This window comes from Peromyscus leucopus, chromosome 20 (assembly GCF_004664715.2).
Source record: "Peromyscus leucopus breed LL Stock chromosome 20, UCI_PerLeu_2.1, whole genome shotgun sequence".
NCBI classification, from domain to species: domain Eukaryota; kingdom Metazoa; phylum Chordata; class Mammalia; order Rodentia; family Cricetidae; genus Peromyscus; species Peromyscus leucopus.
The window spans coordinates 30,612,797-30,628,993 of NC_051080.1; the positions used below are offsets into that span (position 1 = coordinate 30,612,797).

The following is a 16,197-nucleotide window of genomic DNA, read 5'->3' on the forward strand; positions in this document are numbered from 1 at the left end:
GGCCAGCCTTGAACTCAGAGATCTGCCTGCCTCTGCCCCTGAGTGCTGGGGTTAGAGATGTGTGCCTCTACGCCGGGCTCCTTGTTTTATTTTTATTTTTTCAGACAGAGTGTCTCACTGCCACTTGGAGTTTGCAGATTAGGATGGGCTGGCTGACCAGCAAGTCCTAGGGATCCTTCTGTCCCCCTCTCGTGGCACCAGGATTACAAGGGTTCACCACCACACCTGGCTATAAGTGTATACATACATGTTTTGTGTGTGCGCGCATGTGTGTTTGTCCAAGGGGATGCTATAGGTTGACGTTAAGTGTCTTCCTCAATCTCAACTGTGCTCCACCTTATTTATTGAGACAGGGTCTCTCCATGGACCTGGAGCCCATGGATTCAGAGAGAAGGGCTGACCAGTGAGCCCTAGCATCCTCCTGGCTTCTCCCCTGAAGTACTGGGATTACACACGCACACTGCTGCACGTGGCTTTTTACGTGGGTGCCGGGACTCAAACTCAGGTCCTCCTGCTTGCGAAGCGAGCCCTTTACCAACTGAACCATCTCCCCCCCCCCCATCCTCCTGTGACACAGTTCTTAAAAACATGCCCCTGTCGTGGTGCCGCAAGAGGCTGCAGTGAGGAAGTCATCCAAACATGGGCACTTTCCCATCCCTTAAACTCTTCCCAGCATTTGCCATAGAACCTGTACACAGTAAGACCATCACTGTGACTCCAGACAAATGGAGACGATGAACTACAAGACAGGGAAGAGATCGACACATCCGAGCTGAGTCAAGGCTACAAGCGCTTGTCTTTCACTGCTGAAAACCCTGACTATGGAGTGGATGCTTTTCCCACAGATCAAACAGCCACCCCGCCACTGCCGCCGCCTCCGCCGCCGCCGCCGCCACCACCGCCAACGAGAACAACGATGAGCCGATGAGCCGTCTAGTTACCAGCACTGAGTGGAGGCCGCAAACCAGGGTACAATCAGAGGTTTATAGAGAGGTCGCCCTCCCTCTTGCCCATCAGGTGTCATAGTTAGGGTCCCCTGGGGTCTTGTTGGGTTTAATTTACAGACAGAGGACGGCACACGTGAAACAAGGGAGACTCTCCAGCCAAGAGTCCTGCTTGTATTTAAGGAGAAAACTCCAGGGTTGGGCCCCTCTGCTGCTCTCCAAGCCCAGGGCAAGGCTGTCTCCTGCCAGGTCACGTTCTGCTGCTGAAGGGAGACGGGCAGCGTGCTCTGAGTGGGGGGTGGGAGCAAAGAGAGCCACCAATGCTGTTTCCCCAGGTGCTGTCTTCTGCTGCTGTGATGGTTGTCAAGGCGAGAAAAGCTTAGAGGCTATAACAACCCGAAAAAAACAGGCAGATGACCACACAAGGAAGTTCTTCCAAGAGACTGCCCGGAGGCAGTTTGCAGTCTCCACCAAGCCCCAGGGAGGCACAGGCTGCCCCCAGCTCTGCCTGCAGGGTCTGCACAGCCAGGAGGCGTCACAGAGAGTAACCTTCTCCCCCCCCACGTCTTCCATCCCGCTCCTCTCCTCTCGGCTTCCTCCTCTACGCCCATCCCACCCTTACGTGGGGTGGTTTGAACTCACTGTTTCCTTTCGTCAGTTTCTGGGAGGTTGTGATGGTTAACCACGATTGTCGTCTTGGTAAGATTGAGACACTGGAGAGAGAAGTAAGTAGAATGTGCTTTGGGGTGTGTCCACGGGAGCAGTCCTAGATCATGGGGGGGCTCTGGTGTAATCTACTGATGGTTTCAAACTTGTTCGGAAAAAAAAGTGTGTGTGTGTGTGTGTGTGTGTGTGTGTGTGTGTGTGTGTATAAGAGAGAGATGATGATGGTATGTTTGAATGTGTGAGAGAGATGTGATGTGTGTATGTGAGAGAGAGATGTGATGTGATGTGTGTGTGTGTGTGTGTGTGTGTGTGTGTGTGGTGTATATGTGAATGGGTGTGTATGGGTATCACACATGGAGACCAGAGAACATTGTGTCCCATTCTATTACTCTCTACCTTATTCCCTTGAGACAGGGTCTTTTACCAATCCTAGAACTCATCTGACAGCCAGCAAGTCCCAGCCATCTCCCTGTCCTGCCCACCCCGCCCACCCACCACAGTACTGGGGTTCAAGGCATATGCAGCCATGCCTGTCTTTTAATATGGATGCTAGGGATCTGAATTCAGATCCTCATGCTTGCATATCGAGTGGTCTTACCTGCTGACCCATCTCCTCAGCCCGGGCTTCAAACTTTGAATAGACTATTAAAAAGTGTGGTACTGTGAAAAGCAAGTCCTGGCTAGAGGAAGCAGGTCATCTGGGCCATGTCCTTGGGGCAATGCCTTGCTCTGGCTGTGGTACTGCTCCTCCCTGCTTCCTGTCCATTGTGATGTGAGCAGCTTCCTTCTCTGCCTGCACTCACAGCCTTGATATTATGTTCAGGTTCCAGCACCAGCCAATCATGAACCGAGTCCTCTGAAACCACGAGCAACTGATGATTCCTCCCCTTAAAGTGTTTCCATCAGCCGGGTGGCAGTAGTACACGCCTTTAATCCCACTTGGGAGGCAGAGCCAGGCAGGTTTCTGTAAGTTCAAGGCCAGCCTGGTCTACAGAGCGAGATCCAGGACAGGTACCAAAACTACACGGAGAAACCCTGTCTCAAAAAAATAAAATTGTTTCCATCAAGTTGTTACAGTACAGACAGATGTAACTAATACAACACACCCAGGTGTGCCAGTGGTGTTTCTAGAGGGGTCACAAGGGGTCTAACCTAGACAACAGTATCATTTATGGTTTTTGCTTTATTTTTTGGAATGGGTCTCACTATGTAGCCTTGGTGTCTTAGTTAGGGTTTCTATTGCTGTGAAGAGACATCATGACCACAGCAACTCTTATAAAGAAAAATCATTTAATTGGGGCGGTTGGCTTACATTTTCAGAGGTTTATTCCATTATCGTCATGGTGTGACATGGTGCTGGCTGGAGAATCCAGCACCATGTCACACCATGTAGCTGAGTATCCTACATCTTGGCTTGCAGGCAACAGGAAGTAGTCTGAGTCACTGGAAATGGCTTGAACATTTATGAGACCTCAAAGCCCACTCCCACAATGATACACTTCCTCCTAGTGTATCATTACTAGACTATACCTACTCCAACAAAGGCACACTTCCTAATAGTGCCACTCCCTTTGGGGGCTATTTTTTTCTCAAACTACCACATCTGGCCAGGAACTTGCTATCTAGACCAGTGAGTTAGTTTGTGTCTAAAAACAAAATGGACAGCATTTGAAGAACAGTACATGAGGTTCATCTTTGGCCTCCACACATGCATGCAAATATATGTGCACACACATGTGCACTCATATCTGTACCAACCTTTATATGCTTGTGTGTGTGAGTACACACACACACACACACACACACACACACACACACGCACGTCATCTAGAGCTAGGCATGGTGGCTCATTCCTTTAATCCCAGAACCTATGAGATTAAGAAGGACTGATGTAAGTTTAAGGCCAGCCTGGACTACAAATCAAAACCTTATCTGAGAACCAAAAAACAACAATAAACAAAACACATCATCTGGACGTTTGCATGGGGGACTAGCTGGTTGGTGTTGCAACCAGAGAGGCCCAGACTTCTGTCTCACTGACCTGTACTGCTGAGGCCTCCCCATGCTTTACAACTGTCCTGTCCCAGATTTGCACTACACCTCCTTGCTCCTGGTTTGGAGGTGGCCTAGGCATTTCTCATTCTTCTCCAGTCTCTTCCGTACAAGATATGGGAGCCCAGAAGGGCCCTCTCCCACACTCTGCAGCCTCCTCTCCAGTATCTGCAGACAGTCTGCCCATTACCCTACTCTGAAGTTCTCTGGAGGAGTGTCCCAGAAGCTGACAAGATGCATGATCGTCTCTCTTGCACACAGAAATACCATGGCAACAGCAACTCCGCGACAACAGCAAAGGAAGCCAGACTGGAAGTTGCCAGCCCAGAGTGGCAGACCATCTGGGAGGCCACTCCTCCAAATGTTGCCTGTTCTAAGCGTTCATCTCAGCCGGGCTTTCATACGTAGCAGGGGTGACATTTAAGTGCCATGAGGATAAACAATGGTGACCATGAACTCCCTCCCCACTGTACATTTTTCTGCCCTGATATAATGGAGACAATGAGTCAAGGGAACCAAAGAGGGCCCTAGGTTGGAGTGAACGAGCGCAGCAACAAGGGATTTAGATCTGTGCAAAGGGGGAGCCCTTCAGACAACCAGTGGCTTAATCTGTGTATCCATGATCCCAGTTCTTAGGTCATCTTAGAAGCCTATTTTCCACATAGGCAAAAAACCCTGTGTATGTGCATAGGTTAGTGAAAGCCTCCATAAACTGGACCCCCGGTGCATAGGTTCCCACAAGTTTGCCTTTTCTTCCAAGGACAGTAGTTTCCCTTAGATACATATCATATCTGCTAGGAACTGTGTTAGGTACATTCACATGTACTGTCTCATTTAGTCTTCTTGTTGTTGTTTTTTGTTTTGTTTTGTTTTTCAAGACAAGGTTTCTCTGTGTAGTTTTGGTGCCTGTCCTGGATCTCTCTCTCTGTAGAGCAGGCTGGCCTCGAACTCACAGAGATCTGCCTGGCTCTGTCTCCCAAGTACTGGGATTAAAGGCATGTGCCATCACCGTCCGGCTTTCTCATTTAGTTTTTGCAACAAAATTAACAGATACAATTAAGACATGTGAAGAGAGGCAGAGTGCTACTGAAGTAGGTGTGAATTCCTGCCAGAGTCATCCTAGGTACTGTTCCTGGTACTCCTAAGGAGTTCTGCCATGGGCAGGGACCAGCCCATAATAGAAGGAGTTGGAGCAAGGCCGTTTGGAGTAGAGTCAGCCAGGATATGCAGACAGCGGCTGTGGTTTTCCTCCAACAGTGTCAACAGCTCCCTGTTCCCACCTCTTGTATCCCACACAACTGTCTTACAGCCTTTAACCTGGACCTAGGTGCAGGGCCTACTCAGGGCCTCTCCTAAGATGCAGGCTGCCTCTGTTTGGCTCTTGGGTAGAATGGATGAGAACACAGCCATGCCATCCACTCGGGGTCAGCCAAGGCACAAAACAAGCAGGTCCTAAGATGTATGAAGCTAAAGAGAGTCTAGTGGGAGCCTCGTAAGGGTACCAAAAACAGGTGGGGCGGGTTTCCAAAACTGAGACACCAGTGCCGGGGTAAAGCCAGGGCCAGGGGTGGGCTGTGGGGACCTCATGCAGAGACTGAGCAGCATAGACTGGCTGGGGAGGATCGCTTGCTTTCATCTGTTGCCCAAGTCCGTGGGCACTGGGATTTAGGGGGCACTGGGAATGAGGGTAGGTGCAGAGTGCCGTGGGTTTCACAAGCAGCAGATTTAAGAGAGAATGTGGTTAGAAGAGGCCGTGGACCAGGATGGGAGGAGTCATCTGGAGTAAGGCTAGGTAGCACTCGAGGAGTGTCCAAGTGATGAGTAGCGGCCGGCCATGAGTTCAGGACAGGACAGGCTGGCCAGGCTGGGAGCTGTCGGTCTTCAGAGACTGCCCTTGACATTTCTCCTTCTTTCTTACCCTTGCATTTTTTTTTTAAATCGTTGTCGCTTTGAAGTACCAGGTATGGAACCTAGGGTCTTACAGAGACTCAACAAGTCCTCGACTGTCTACATTTGAAAGCCACATTCTATTCTGAGATAAGGTCCTAGCAAGCTTCCCAGATGGACCTCAAACTTGCCATCCTTCTGCCTCAGCCTCCCAGGTAGCTAAGATCACAAGCCTGCTATTCCAGGCCGTAGTGGGCGTTCTTAGTTCTGAAGACACTTCTCTGGGGGTCTGCCCTGCCTGCTTAGAAGGCTTCAGCTCTTCCTGCTCCATGCCCCCAAGGCCTGTGTCGTGAGTGCTGCAGCAGGCTGGCCTAGGCTTTCTTCCAATTTCCCCTTCCTCGCCGGGAGCTCTGGGAAGCCATAGTCGCTGGCTAGGACCATCAGGCCCCGAATGCCCTGTTTCAGCACTGCCTTGGAACCGGAGACTCCTCTGCCTCCCACCCTCCAATCAGCAGCCGATTCCCATCTGTTCTCCCCCCCCCCCCAACGTGAGGTGAATCATGCCCTTCAAAAGAATTATCGGAGCCCTCGCTGCCAGCGACTGCCAGCACTTGCTTGGAAATAGGGTCTCGGTGATACCAGCTTCTCCCAACCTCAAAAGATTAGTGTTTTCACAAGAAGAGAAGGAGACATATGGATTCCACAGAGCAGAGGCGGCAGAGAGGCAGACATGGGAGGGTGCAGCTCCAAGAGGCCCCTGGGACAGAGACTAGAAGAATGGTCCTCCTGCCAGGGAGCCTCTGACCGTGTAGACTTCTGGCTTCCAACACTAGGTAGTAACTGTCTGCTGCTTCAGGCGCCCAGCCTCGTGCTTTGCCAAAGATGGACTGCCTCCCAAAGGGCCTCAAACTGTCTCCTCTCCCTGCCCATCTCGCATCTACCCAGCGCAGGCATGTTCCTCTCTCTTTCCTTTTCATTTCCTGCAGGCCAGGTAAGTCAAGTCACCTGGAGTGCTCAAAGAGTCTGGTCTGCCCTAACCTATGCTGGACACTGTCCCTGTGATTGGAGGGTGAACTACTTGTGGCCACAAAAAGGCCCAGGTCATAGCTTGCTGCGGCAGAGACTTATCCTGGGAGACGCCACCCGCTCTGCATTTCTTCCTCTCTGTCCATCTGCTGCCGCCAGCCTGATGGGCCTGAACCAATTTAATTGCTTCGGGTCCTTCTGTGTCCCTAATCTCTTTCCCTGTCCCTGAGGCTGAGTGACTTGAAAGCAGGAAGTGTGTCCCATGGGCAGGAATGTGGTCCGTTCCATCAGTACGGTACGCAGATAGCTGTAAGAACTGGCTCGGGTGGTCAGATGAGAGGAAGTTTAGGGAAGCTTCAACGCCCCTGGCTCAGTATGGACAGAGGACCTTGAAGACCTGGGGTCAGCAAGGAGAGACCCTGAAATTGTGGGACCGATGCTCACACCACCAGGTGATGGATTACCTTTAAGGAAAACGATACACCGAGGTGCGGGCCTTCAGGAGGGCTCTGTGTCTATGTGTAGGGCTGTGGGCTACCGAGGCTTCAGCTGTAGTGAACTCACTCTTGTTGCGAACAGTAGAGGAAGAGGCACAGCCCAGGGCCGGGCAGCTGCCACTTCCTCCTTGCCTGCAGACCGCTGACCACAGGCGGCACTTTCTCTGAGATTGCTTCCCCTGAGGTCTGCAGGTCTGCATGCAGCTTCCTCTGGCACTGCCCCCGCTCCTGTCCCTGCCCTGTCCCTGCCCTCCGAGCTCCTTGTGACCTCTCTACAGCCCTGCAGAGGAAGCCTAAGCATCCAGGAGATTCTGTTTCTGTCACTCGCTCGCTCGCTCACAGTTGATGACCCAGGAACGGAGTCCTGGCGTATTCATTCCCAGAGAAATTCACTACAAAGTGGGTTGGCTTAAGCCGTTCCAGAGCCAGGTTTGAGAACAAAGCATTCTGGGAAGCCCCTCTGAAGGTGATAGGTCGATCTTTCCTCGGTCTAGCTGCCTCTGCTTCACTACACTTTACCTAGTCTCTCTTTGTAAAAGGACACCTACCACTGGGTTTCAGGGAGATGTCATGGTGAGATCCACCTGTCTCTTCAAAGAAGGGCCCGCTCACCAGGAGCCGTCACCAGACACACCTTTTGGTGGCATGCCATTCAGCCCACTCCCACGGGGACAGTGATCTGACCCTGCCTAGTGGGCTGGGAGAAGCTGGACGGAAGCCGTGGCTGCCGGCTTCCTCCAAACATAAAGTGGGGGCCGCCCACCTCTAATAGCTGCAGCAGCCTTCTCCTGGGAAGAGCTTGCCCCCAGGGTCTTTCTTCCTCTCTTCTTTCCATGTGGTAGCCCTGCAAACTCCTGGGTTACTTTACAACACTTTTACAGCTGTGTGGTGATGTCACAGGCTTCCTGCTCCTCCCCCAACCCATCTGCCTCCTTTATAATCCCAGGCCTTCCTCCTGATTTCTAGTCTCTCTCTCTCTCTCCCTCTCCCTCTCCCTCTCCCTCTCCCTCTCTCTCTCTCCCTCTTCAGCTTCCTGGCTCTCCTGCTTCCGGCAGAGGAAACTGCAAAGGAAGATGATAGGAGGCACTTTGCAGAGCCCTGCTGCCTCTTGGCTCCCTGTGGGGGTCCCCTTGTGTTTCCTGAGCCATCCTCCTCAGAGGGATGCATTGGGCTAAGATCAGGACACTTGCAGTCCTTGGTGAGAACAATGTGAGGGTCCTTGGTAACCCTTGCCACCAATGACAGCCCCAGAGGCCACTGCTGCCTTGAACTCATGGATCCTCCTCCCTGTGTTCACCTGTGTTGGTCCTTCTCGGTGGAAAAGCCCCTCTTTACTGAGGACCACCTAGTACCCCTCATCTTCCGGGCAAAACTGGCTACCACCTGCCCTAGCCCTGACTCCAAATCTCAGCGCCCCCATCTGGTTCCTTTCTAACGTGTTCTGCCATGGTCAGTGTCTCACCCCTCATCAGGTTTCATGGAGGCAGACTGACTCCATTCTTGGCTCTTGAGTTTTCAATTGTTCCTACCCTTTCCTTCCTCCCTGGACAAAAGGAACCAAGGTCTTCCTTAATGGCACAGCTTGCCTATGGCCCATAAGGTGCTTTCCTGAGGAGGTCAGGCTGTACCTTACTCTAGGTCACTCCACATAATATAAAACACTTGGTATCAGGCTGCCCTTTGCCCTGAGTGACTCCACTTTATAAAACAGTACTTCTCTCCATTTTGACTACAACTGCCAAAATATTTTTTTGTGTTTATTTGCTTTTTGTTTTTGTTTTTGTTTTTTGAGACAGGGATTCTCTGTGTAGCCTAGTCAGGCTGGCCACCAACTCAGAGATCTACCTGCCTCTGTCTCCTGAGTGCTGGGATTAAAGGCATGCACTGCCGCCACTACCGCCACCACCGCCACCACCCGGCAGGACTCTGCATCTTAAACAGCCACCAACTATCCAGTACAATCTATCTGGCATAGGCAAATAAATGACATATTTACCAGGAGCTAGGGATAAAGGTCAGTTGATAGAGTGCCTGCCTGGCATGCATGGCACTCTGGTTCCCATCCCCAGCAGATCAGAAACAGGGAGTGGTATCGCACACTTGCAATCCCAGCACTAGGAAGGAGGTAGAGGCAGGAGGATCATGAGTTAAAGGTCATCCTTGGTTACGGAGTGAGTTGGAAACTGTCTTAAAAAGAAAGTATTACCACGTACAAATTTAACAAATGAGCACACAGGAACATCAAACCATGTCAGAGGGTCTGAAGAGATGGCTCCACAGTTAAGAGCACTGGCTAATCTTCCAGAGGACCTGGGTTTGGTTTCCAGCACCCACATGGCAGCTCACAACCATCTGTAACTCCAGTTCCAGGGGATCTGATGCCCTCTTCCAAGCCTCCACAGGCACTGTATACAAGCGGTGTTCCCATATATAGGCAAGTAAAATAGCTAAATACACAAAGATAAGTGAAAATAAAGCATACCAGAAAATTCAGGCCCATAAGCTTGTCAAATACTCCAGACCAAAAATGGTGCAGCCACCCTTAGCTGGGATGATGAGAGGAGGGACATCCTAAGACAGAGTGTGGCAGACGCTCATCTCTCACCTGTCACTCATCATGAGCCTTGGCTAGGAAAATTGTCGTAGCAAATAACCTCCTTGTCTGTTCCCTGCTCCAGCACAAATGTAGTTTCTCCTGCCTATGACACACAGCCCACTTCCAACTGACACGCCAAACTGCCTGCCCCCAGGCCCTGCCTTTGACAGCTTCCTGTCCGGACAGCTCTGTGCCTGCAGACTGTAAACCTTCTTATCCAGCCTTCTACAGGGCTACAGAGATGCAGCCTTGTCTGTTTGGCTCTCTACTTCAGCCTTTGGTGCAGACATGAAACCTCTGACTCTGTGTGTGTGTGTGTGTGTGTGTGTGTGTGTGTGTGTGTGTGTGTGTGTTGCTGTGTGAACTGTAATGCTCGATCTGAGAGTTAATATTAGAAATTAAGGTTGGAGCGGGGGTGGGGGGTGGGGTGATGTCACATGCCTTTAATCCCAGCACTGGTCTATTGGTCTACAGGGCAAGTTCCAGGACAGCCAGGGCTACACAGAGGAACTCTGTCTCAGAAAAAAAAAAAAAAAAGAAGACGAGAGAGAGAGAGAGAGAGAGAGAGAGAGAGAGAGAGAGAGAGAAGAAAGAAAGGGAGTCTGGGGCTATGGCTCAGTTGGTAGAGTGTTTGACTAGCATGCACAAGGGCCCCCAGGTTTCCTCCCCAGCACCACATGAAACAATCAAAGTGGTACTGCCATCCTAGAACTCTGGAGGTAAATGAGGAGGACCAGAAATTCAAGGCCATCTTTAGCTACACAGGGAGTTTGAGGCCAGCCTAGGCTATGTGATACTCTGTCTCTGATGGCCAATGGGCATGTCTACCAAGTCAAACCAGGAGTTCTTGAATTAAAGCTGATGAAATTGGAGAAAGACCTAAACATGCCTGGATATTGGCTAGCTCCCGGGGCTGGCTCTTCTCCAGTGGGCATGAATCCTGACTGCCTGCCCTGCCCGGCTGCTCCCTGGAGAAGTTCTGGTTCGTTCAGAAGGAAGGCACAAGAACCCAGGCATCTCCTCTCCAAGGCCTTCTCATCTCCATTTCCCAGCAGCACAGCCTGGTGACTGTTGCCTAGGGACCCCAATGGCAGAGTGAGACAGTCCCCTCACCATTTCACTCTCAGTGCTCACACTCAAAGGGTTGGCTATTGACCCCCAGGAGATTAAGGGAGGGACCTGGGGTCACTCCTGAGTCTCAGTTGTTTGTGTAAATGTGGTACCCAGAGGCACAGGAGACAGTAGATTCATACCCTCCCCCGCAACCCTCCTCCTTTTTTTGGAAGGGGAAGTGAAGACACCAGGGTACAAGCTTGAATAGCCATGGATAAAGAAACAAACCAATATGGCTTCTCACTACCAGGCTCAAAACTCAGGGTCTCTTCTAGAGTATGCCAATGGTTAGTAGCCCAGCATCTAGCTATCCTCCATGACTTCAGTGCCCAGAGATACAGGATGGTGGGCATCTAGGACTCCATTCCTCAACCTCGTCTTCCTTAAATCCTCTCAGCCTTCTCCCACAGGAAGCCCTCCCGGCAGATCATTTCCTACAGAGGAAGTCGCCTTTGTCCTGGAAGGGCAAATCTGGCTTCAAGAGGCCAGGCCTCTTGAGGGCTATTGTTCCGTGTTTCCTTCTTGGCAGCTGGCCATGGACTCCTGGGCCCCTCATTGCCTGGTGTCCAGTCCTGGCTCTTCCAGTGGCTGGCAGCCTAAGAGCACCGTCAGAGCAGCTGGTTACGCAACTAGAACTTCGTTCCTGCCCTCTGGGACACAAGGGTGTCAAAATTTTTCAATGCAGAGTCATGCAGAACTGCCCAGAATCATCTAGAATCATGCTGCAAAGCCCTTCCCAAATTCCTCACACTCAGATACTATGAGAGATAATACAATGATTTTAGCCTTTGTGTGTGTGTGTGTTTGCATGTGCATGCATGCATGCACTACTGCTGCATCGAGCATCATCGATACCTCAAGCATCATCCTCAGAAACATGCTCCACACTTTTTATTTTTATTTATTTTATTATATATTTTTTTTCTGAGATAAAGTCTCAAACTTGTTATGTAGCTAAGGACAGCCTTGAACTTCTTCTAATCCTCCTGCCTCTATCTCCCAAGTGCCTCTCTCTAAGTGCTGGGATTACATGTGTATGCCACCACACCCAGTTTATTCAGTGCTGGGAACTGAACTCAGAGCTTCATGCTCCCTAGGCAGGCACTCTACCAGCTAGTCTGAAACTTTTGGGCCTGGAGCTCACCAATTAGGTTAGGGTTGGCTGGCAAGTGAGTCCCAAAGATCCTCCTGTCTCCACCTCCCCAGAACTGGGGTTACAAGTGTACCACCACACCCAGAATTTTTACATGGGTTCTGGGAATCCAATTCAGGTCCTTATGTTTTGACAAGGCTTTGATATTCCACCCACCAGGGCCTGCTTCCACCTTTTAACTACCAGGAATAATGCTGCTTTAACCTGTGTGCATAAATATCTGTTGAAGGTCCTGCTTTTAATTACTTGGGGGTACAAACCAAGAACCAGCATTGCTGTATCACAGAACAGCTCTGTTTTTAATGCTTTGGGGCTTACGATGATTCCCCCCAATGTCTGCCATGTTTATTAGTCCCCACATGGTGTTTAAGGCCCTGTTCCTCTCTATCTTGCTAGAGCTTGTCATTTTCTCCCCTCTGGGAGCAGCTGCTATCCTGAGGAGTGTGAGGCAGAATGTCACTGTGGCTTTGACTTCCATTTTCTTGTTGACTCGTGATGAGGTTTCATGTCATACATCTTCTTGAAAGAAATGTCCCTAAATTCCATGCCTATGTTGTAATCGGGTGTTTGGTTTTTCTGGGCTGGCTGTTGCCTGAAGCTGCTAGGCTGCAGGGGTGGCTACTAACACATTCTGCTGGCTTCTACCTCTGCCCTTCTGAGGCCCAGTGGGCCCTCTCATCCCATGCCTGGCGCACAGGAGCTGGTGGAGAAGAACCAAAGTGCCCACCCTTTGCTCGGTGCCTGCCTGGGCTGTCTCCCACCTGCCTGTCCTCCTGCTCAGTTTCTTCCAAGTTCTCAGGCATGTGGAGCTGGATTCAAATCTAGCCAATGTGCAGGAGGCCCCCAGGAAAACACCAGACACTGGTACAGCCTGTCGCCCTTCTGTCTGCCTCGAACCCAGTACAACACATGGGCAACGGTGAGTTCTTGTTTTATTTTTCTGAGACAGGGTCTCACTGTGTAGGCTAGGCTGACCAAAATCATGTCATCCTCCTGCCTCAGTCTCCCCAGTGCTGGAATTACAGGTGTGTGTCACCAGGCCAAGGAAACAATAATCTTACTGCCTTTGGAACAAGGGTGGGTAGGTGTGATGGTTAACCCTCCTTGTCACTCCATCAGATACAGAACCACCTAGGAGACACACCTCTGGGTGTATCTCTGACGTTTTCCAGAGAGGTTTAATTGAAGCAGAAAGACTCACCACAGATGTGGTGGATGGCAGCACCCGTGGCCTCAGGTCCCAGGCTAAAAAGAAAGAAGGAAGGAGTTGAACACTCCATGACTCTCTGTTTCCTGACTCAGGACCTAGTGTGACCAGCTCCCTCATCCTCCTGCCACCCTGCCTTTCTCACTGTCTTAGTTAGGGTTTTTTGCTGTGAAGAGACACTATGACTAGAGCAACTCTTTTTTTTTGTTTGTTTGTTTGTTTTGTTTTTTTGAGACAGCGTTTCTCAGTGTAGTTTTGGTGCCTGTCCTGGATCTCGCTCTGTAGACCAGGCTGGCCTCGAACTCACAGAGATCTGCCTGCCTCTGCCTCCCAAGTGCTGGGATTAAAGGCGTGTGCCACCACCGCCCGGGCAGAGCAACTCTTATAAAGGAAAATGTTTAACTGTGGCCGGCTTACAGGTTCAGGGGTTTAGTCCATGATTGTCATGGCAGGAAGCATGGCCGCGTGCAGGCAGACACGGTGCTGGAGAAGAAGCTGAGAGTTCCACATCTGGATAGGCAGACAGCAGGAAGAGAGTGTGACACTGGGCCTGCCTGGCTGAAGTATTTGAAACCTACTAGGATGAGGGAGCTGGTCACACTAGGTCCTGAGTCAGGAAGCAGAGAGTCATGGAGTGTTCAACTCCTTCCTTCTTTCTTTTTAGCCTGGGACCTGAGGCCACGGGTGCTGCCATCCACCACATCTGTGGTGAGTCTTTCTGCTTCAATTAAACCTCTCTGGAAAACGTCAGAGATATACCCAGAGGTGTGTCTCCTAGATGGTTCTGTATCTGATGGAGTGACAAGGAGGGTTAACCATCACACCTACCCACCCTCAAGTTCCACCCCCAATCAGTGACACACTTCTGTAGTTGGGTTGTTTTTTTTTTTTTTTTTTTTTTTTTTTTTAACTCTTTGGGGGCCTACCACCCAGCTCCCAAATAAAAACATGGAAGACAAAGGTAGACGGGATAATTTAAGAAAAGCTGACTAGAAATAAGCCAAGCTAAGGCCGGGCATTCATAAGCAAGAATAAGTCTCCTCCATGTATTTATTTGGGTTCCCTGGCTCCACCCCTTCAGCCTCTCATCCTAGGTGTGTTCTCCATACTCTCCCAGAGGTATTGGCAGAAGTTCCCTACCCAGGAGATGCACTTTGCCAATCTTCCTTCCCGGTGGTGGGAGACAACAGTGAGTAGGGAAGGTCTTGTACTCGGCCACTGTTAAACCCTGGGTTGAATCTTTGGTCTTGCTGTTTGTAAGTAGCTCTGGTTGTCACTCATTCCTTTGTAATGGGATAATGATGCCCCAAACCTCTCTTGTTGGAAGTTCAGACTTCAACCTGGACCAGCCCCTGGGACAGTCTCTGGTGTTCTGTAAATGGCCTAGGAGGAAGAGGCCCCACGTTGGAGGTGTCTAGTCACTTGCTCACCAGCAAGCTGTGGCATGGGAGGAACAAAGTGGGGTCTAGAGGAGGCCTGATTTTCCCAGGCCCTGAAGAATCGTCAGTTGTTAAAGGGTAGAAGCCCAGCCCTGTCAGATGACCATAGTCCCAGAACGACTCTCACTCCTCTCTACTGCACAGCTGCTACCAAACCAGAAGAGCAGAATCATACTGTGTAGTTTTTTTTTCTCTTTACTCGTTGTGGGGGCCACTTCCCAGCTCCTAAATAATCACAAGGAGACTTATTCTTTCTAATGAATGCCCAGCTCTAGCTTGGCTTATTTCTAGCCAGCCTTCCTTAACTTAAATTAACCTGTCTACCTTTTGCCTCTGGGCTTTTACCTTTCCCTATTTCTGTATATCTTCTCTTTCCTTCTTTTTCCATGCCTGGCTGTGTGGCTAGGTGGCTGCCCCCCCCCAGCATTCTCCTCTCCTCCTTTTCTAGCCCCCCTTCTCTCTTCTCCTTTTTATTCTCTCTGCATGCCAGCCCTGTTTATCCTTTCTCCTGCCTAGCTATTGGCTGCCCAGTGAGAGAATCTAGGCCTATGGGCTGAAGATGGATGCCCCAACATTGCAGAAGAACTCTGGGTGACTGTCCAGGCAGGCAGCTGTCTCTGTCATTCTAGGTTTTTGAAAGTTACTTATAATGCACTTCCTGTTTACTTAGGTAATATTATATCCTTCTGAGGTCTTTGATGTAGTTGAAGACTAGATAGTTATAATTATGGTTTTCCTTGGTTATGATAAGTGATAAGGTAGATATGAAACTTTAGACTCACAACTATAGGATAAATAGAATATTTTCCTTAATTTTTCGAAATACAAATAGACTAGATAGTGTAACCGTAATTCTTATTTGTTATATGTAATTTTACTATATTAAAGTTAAAACCTTTTTTAATTAAATAGAAAAGGGGAAATGCTGTGAGATAATGATTTGTTATACACTGGTTTAATAAAACACTGATTGGTCAGTAGCCAGGCAGTAAGTATAGGTGGGATAAGCAGACAAGGAGAATTCTGGGAAGAGGAAGGCTGAGTCAGGAGACCCCAGCCTGCCATCCAGGGAGCAGCATGTAATGGCACACAGGTAAAGCCATGGAAAATGTGGCAACATATAGATTAACAGAAATGGGCTGAGTTTAAGTGTAAGAGCTAGTCAGTAGTAAGCCTGAGCTAATGACCAAGCAGTTATAATTAATATAAGCCTCTGTGTGTTTACTTGGGGGACATGAGTAGGAGAGATTTGTCCTGACCACCAGTCAGCTGGGACACAGGAAAACTTTTACTACAATCCTGTTCTTTATTAAACCAATCAGGTGTTTGAGGCAGGCAAAGTAATACAGCTTTACAGCGTTAAATGAATGCAACATAAAAGAATGTAACACATCTTTAACTAATATTCTACAACAATACTGGACATGGGGTTGTGGGTGGGAACTATTTATGCCACCCTTGTGATGCTGTGGAGCAGAAGCAACAGGAGGTGAAACCAGGGCCCTGCAAAGGCTGCCTTCAACCTCTCCATTCTGTAAGTAGGAAGGAACAGGGAGGAAGGGAACAAGAGAAATAGGGAAGAAGAAAGAAAGAAAGGGAATGAGTGAGAGAGAAAGA

The 16,197-nt window shown here is 49.8% G+C and overlaps 1 long non-coding RNA gene across 2 annotated transcripts; it reads right to left on the bottom strand.

Annotated features, from left to right (window-relative positions):
• Window positions 1-13: 13 nt before the first annotated feature.
• LOC114704660 lies at window positions 14-9,766 on the bottom strand. 2 transcript variants are annotated; one of them, XR_005089635.1, is made up of 3 exons: window positions 9,678-9,766; window positions 1,587-1,657; window positions 14-1,330 (listed from the first exon to the last, which is right to left on the bottom strand). It is a non-coding gene; the product is annotated as an uncharacterized LOC114704660 (long non-coding RNA). The 2 variants fall into 2 exon arrangements; XR_005089634.1 differs by lacking the exon at window positions 9,678-9,766 and adding an exon at window positions 2,209-2,403.
• Window positions 9,767-16,197: the final 6,431 nt, after the last annotated feature.